This window comes from Opisthorchis viverrini, assembly GCF_000715545.1.
Source record: "Opisthorchis viverrini unplaced genomic scaffold opera_v5_414, whole genome shotgun sequence".
NCBI lineage: Eukaryota > Metazoa > Platyhelminthes > Trematoda > Opisthorchiida > Opisthorchiidae > Opisthorchis > Opisthorchis viverrini.
Window position 1 is genome coordinate 19,675 of NW_008752075.1, and position 5,191 is coordinate 24,865.

General features: G+C 47.1%; 1 protein-coding gene across 1 annotated transcript in view; it reads left to right on the forward strand.

The window, feature by feature from the left end:
• Positions 1-3,947: 3,947 nt before the first annotated feature.
• T265_10864 (hypothetical protein) overlaps positions 3,948-5,191 on the forward strand; it is a gene marked incomplete at both ends in the record, with an annotated part of 20,686 nt that continues 19,442 nt past the window's right edge. Inside the window, one exon of the mRNA XM_009177357.1 lies at positions 3,948-4,028. The remainder of the gene's footprint in view (positions 4,029-5,191) is intronic.

Sequence of the window (5,191 nt, forward strand, 5' to 3'; positions counted from 1 at the left end):
CCTTGTTGATTATTGCCTGAAAACAGGTTAGAAATAGGGACGACTTCACTTGATGTACCTGCTAGCAGATTCGACCCGGTTAGTTGTTTCATTATCGGGGGTCGCGGTATGCTTCCAAGGATATTTCACCCAGGTACTGAGGTCAAATAACCAATGCTCGCTAATGTAGGACAAATACTCCTGGACTGAGGTCGAATATCCAATGCTCGCTGGGGTAGGACAAGTACTCCTGGTTCCGGCCTCTGATGCTGGTGGCATAGATTTTACACTCGCTTACTTCACTACAGCGCACCATTCTTTTGGGCCCTACAAATAAGGCCTCCTTGTCAGATTGGGTCACTTCTCTATACCTAATAATCTCAGCTCTTGAGCTTGGAAATGCATGAAAAGAACAAAAAATAACGGCTGCCCTAAGGCTACACAACTGTGACATATCATTGTTTATTACAGTCGTTCGAACAGCATCCGTCGGGGACACCATTCTTGCAAAATTTTGCACTGTATTATCATAGCATTCATGTGACTCATTTCGGATAAAGGAGTAGAACACATTACATGCCACATGTGATAACCACTTCTGTTACACTGACATGTCCAATGCACTTGGATAATATCACCGTGCTTCGCAACCAATCCACACAGGCACACGAAAATAAACGACAAAACATTCAAACCGCTATCGTCGCCAACAGAAACAGGCACGGGTCCGAATTGGCGCAACGCCTCTCGGACACTCTGGAGATCACAAACGGCATTGTTCAAGCCGCGCAGTTTATCAGGTAGGACCCGCAAACCATCATCTGTCAAGCCTAGTCCATGATTTTTTCGGACAAACTCGCGAATTCTCCTGGAAGACTTAGAACATCTCCACGATATAAACACCAAGTATTCCTGCTGGGCATTTGGATGCCGGTTTGCAGCATACACTTGTCAGTCAGACCTACGCAGGTCATGCAAATGTTTTATGTTCAAATGGGCAATTACTAGACGACCGTCGTGGTGAAACACACGCACGAAGCACCGGACGTCGAAGTCAGCGTACCTGAACAGAAGTTAATTGGATGACTACGCAAACAATTATCAACATACCGACGGCCATTTTAATTAGCGTTCCATTTTGAACACACATGAGCGCATTTGTATACCGTGAATTCATAACAGACGGATGGCACAAGTACTTTACCCACATTTTGCCGCTGGTAAACTGTATCGGTAGGCATAACGTGCTCCCGTTCCTTGTTGGAATTCTCGCAGTTTAGAAGCGAATTCCGTGAAGGAACCACACTGACGGCCGGTAAGACACTCCAATATCTGTCTAGTTATGTTGCCTACATCCGAAGATATATTATGCAAACCTTCAAGACGATAAACCACAAAACCAGGTCAGATGACACAAATCCGCTAGGGGAGGTACTCGGCTTTGGCATAATTGACGCCGGCCGTGCCGTGTTTGATACCGTTCTAGTGGCGCTTGACATGTTGTGGACACCCGGGCCACAAGCGGAACAAGTAATGAATGATCATCTATAGCTCCACGCCGGTTTTTATGCCATCCTTGGATAGGGTCATTATGGCCTTGAGATACCAGAAGCCTTGTCCAGACAGCAGAACGATAACTTCGATCAGTCCGTGAATCCGCGACGCCCTAATTGGTCAGAATTTAGCCCACTCAAGACTTAGAGGTCAGGTATCGTCCCATCGCTTATGTTGGTGCTCGACCTTTTTGCGCAAAGCGTGATACATTGATACACGATGCTCTTGCCTAAGCAACCCTGATTGGGCTTGATTATGCTGTCCAGCGGCCTAGGTGCAGCTTGAGGCCCATAGTGGGGGAAAGACGTGGCGCCGCTCTTTACTTTCTCAACGTTGCACTTCAGGCTCTCTAGGGTCCCAGGACCCATTTAATCCATCCCGTTAGTTTAAAATGGATTTCAGAGGCAACTTGGTCGATGTGGGCGCAAAATACCAAAATGAGAAAAATGCTAACAAAAGTATGTAGTCTCCTTCCAGTGGCTTCCTTAACCTGCCCCACCTGTGTTTTATTTGGGCAAGCGGTGGTTAGCTCGTCGACCAAACCTTACTCACGCAGCGCGCAAATGTCTGGTCCCCTCGAAGGCGACAATAGCTCGGGAGAAAGCTGGATAATCTTTAAAATTGGCGGTGTTCAAATCGTTACTGTTGAGCATCTATCCGAGCTGGAATACGCAGATGACATCGTTTACATCTTTGAAGACCGAAACGAAGCAAAAGCTTCGTTGAATGAATTGGAATCCGCAATGCCATCGCTCGACATGCGAGTCATACCTTCAGATTGCAAATTTTTAGCTTCAGAACGTGCAGCTTCTGGATGTATCTGTTACAATTCAAGGGGTTATCTTTGGAGGTTGCGCAGAATTGTGCGTATATCGTTAGTTGAATTAGTCCCGATGTTTGTGATTGTTTGAGCCAGTGCACGAATCTCGAAGGCCCAAAGGAAGCTTGTTAATTTTTGACACTTGTGGCCTCAAGGCTGGCGGGTGCCAGATCACAGTATGGGTGATGCTGTCGGATATTTGTAAAGCAAGGTTTTCAGGTCTTTGACCATCGGTATCTCAGACGTTGCTGTTGTCGGCGTTAACGAATCGGTAACGAGGCATTTAGAAAACGCGTATTTGTTGCTCTGCAGGCACTGTAGTCCCTGAAAACACCAAGTACCATCAACCACGGTAGTACGTTGTTACTACTGGGGAAACAGCCCGCATCATTCCCAACCAACCAACGCATTGAACAGGTATACAATAAACTGACTTTGTTAAGGACCTATCATGCTAGCCGTACGCTTAGAACTGGTAGTTTGTCAGATATTAAGGGAACGAAACTCCAGACCAACTCACCGGATCTTCCGGGTCTATATGTGTATGCGCATGGGCTGTGCCTCTCCCGGTGCATTGTTCGGCTACAGTTGAAGTGGTTGTGCTCTACAACTATCCCTGTCTGCAACCCATGTTTATTTAGCGTATGAGTTGTCGTTCTTGCCGAATGCTAGTGGCACAGACGTAGCTGTGTGTGCCTGATGAAACTTCGTCCAGGACTCATTCAATTCCTTTGTCAGCCCGTCGGTTTAGCAGCCATAAGCCGTGTACCAAGGGCATGTTGGTTTCAGATGCTACGTTTTTGGTTCCGAGAAGTGGGTGAGCGTGGAATATATGGCAAAGATAATACGATGTTCCCACCAGACCAGGCCAATTCTTCAGAGCAATGGGTGCTCAAGATCTGAAAGATTCTATACATCCTTTACGTGTGGAGGACACTACTCTGATTCTTGAAGCAGGTCGCACAACCGCAGTCCATAGTCTGCAATTATCAGACAAACCGACTTCATTCAGGAGCCATAGATGTCAGAGGTTGGCAAAAGCTGTCTTGGTGTTCCCGATTCGAGAATTGACCTCTTGTTCATTGGAACCCATACAATTGCCCCGCGAAATAAATTTATCTGCAGCGCCGATTGGTTGATGTGAAGGCCTGAAGTCTGGGTTTGAATCCACTAGGTCTTTTAGCAGCATCTTACACTTCGCAGGCGTTGTGAACCTAAAACCAACATTATACAACAATAAACCATCTTACTTGACGATAATCCAGTTGATGAGGTACTCGGCTTAGGCATAATCGGCCGTACCGTCATCGAAACCGTACTCGTGGCATTCGGCATGGCGTGGGCACCAGGACCGCAAGCGGAGCAAGCGATTTATGGCCATATGTAGCTGGGCGCCAGTTTATATACCATTCTGACATTGGGCCCCCATGGCCTTGATACACCTGCTGCCCGGTCCAGACCGCAAGTCGCCGACTCTGTGACGCATCCATCCAAATGATGTGATGTTCGGTTATTAGGGATGGTTGACCTCCGGACATCTCCCATTGAGAAGGCGGTTTAACCACCTGCTGCTTTGGACTCCACTGTGACGCCTCATGAAGGTGCCGTCGCACTTCTGTTCGTCCCTGGGGCTGCGAGCATGCTGATCTGGGATCTAGCATCTTCCACTGCGTAGGTATGTCAAGTCTATCCGGTGTCCAGTGCGACGTGGTCCCCTTACGGAGATGTAGAATGTTGTCTGAAGTTGGTTTCCTTGACGTGGAAGCCCCCCGTGTTTGCCATATTCGACCCTGCGTCCACAGTAGAGACCATTCCCGATATCCTCGAATCACTGTCTGGTGTAGTGGTCTGGCTACCCAATAAGTTAGTTTACCAGGAGTGTGTGGCAAAGAAATTAAAATGATTACGTGAGGTTGGGTATACAAAAATAAAGAGATCAGACGGAACAGACTCACTAACAATTGTTCTCTTTAAAATAGTTCGTCGTTGGCCCAGGTCAGCGAATAAACAATAATCCAATTATGTTGGTCCAGAGGTCTTCTTCTGAACAGCTCCCACATGTAGTAGATTCCGAAGATGTCTGAAATGTTTTGGTACCAGAGTTAGTACATGAGACTCGCGAATGACCGCTGCAAGCGCGAGCAAAATCAGAAGGGAGAGTCGAAGCACGTGACCACGCTTGTATTATGTGAAATTGTACAAGTGCGCGTTTTTTGTAGCTTTTTGTATTTAAACAAAAAACGATTATGCAATTGATGAAATACGTAGTGTTATAATGGTAGTAAAATAAAGGTACAAAACGCCACACTACTCCCCCACTAGAGCGTTGACCGTGAAAAGGGAAAACGCTCGAATAAATAAAGTGACGAATCACAAATTTGCTCACTTCAACGTAATCAGCTAAGTGCTGAGGGAAACGGACGCGAGGTCCGGAACGAATAGTGGAAGGAGTAAGGTTGGCGGGTGGGATATCTTGGGTAGGTGTGGGTGTTGTTGGGATAGCAGGATTGCTGGATGTGGTCGTGGGTGCTTCAATGTAGGCAGGTTTCAGGCGATCAATGGAGAGGGTATCACGCTTTCCGCTTCTCTCTAAAACAAAGTATTTGGAGTGACGTTCGATAACCTTGAAGGGGCCATCATAACAAGGTTGGAGGGGTTTCCTCGTTGCGTCATGTCGGACAAACACAAAAGATGTAGAAGAGAGATCGGCTGAGATGTGTTCTGTTCGCGTTGATCGTCTGGTCGGTGTCGCACGAAGTTCGGATATGTGTTGTTTCAGACGGGAGACGAATGTAACGGGTGATTCGGGCTGTGCGCCAGAAGGGGAAACTAGTTCAC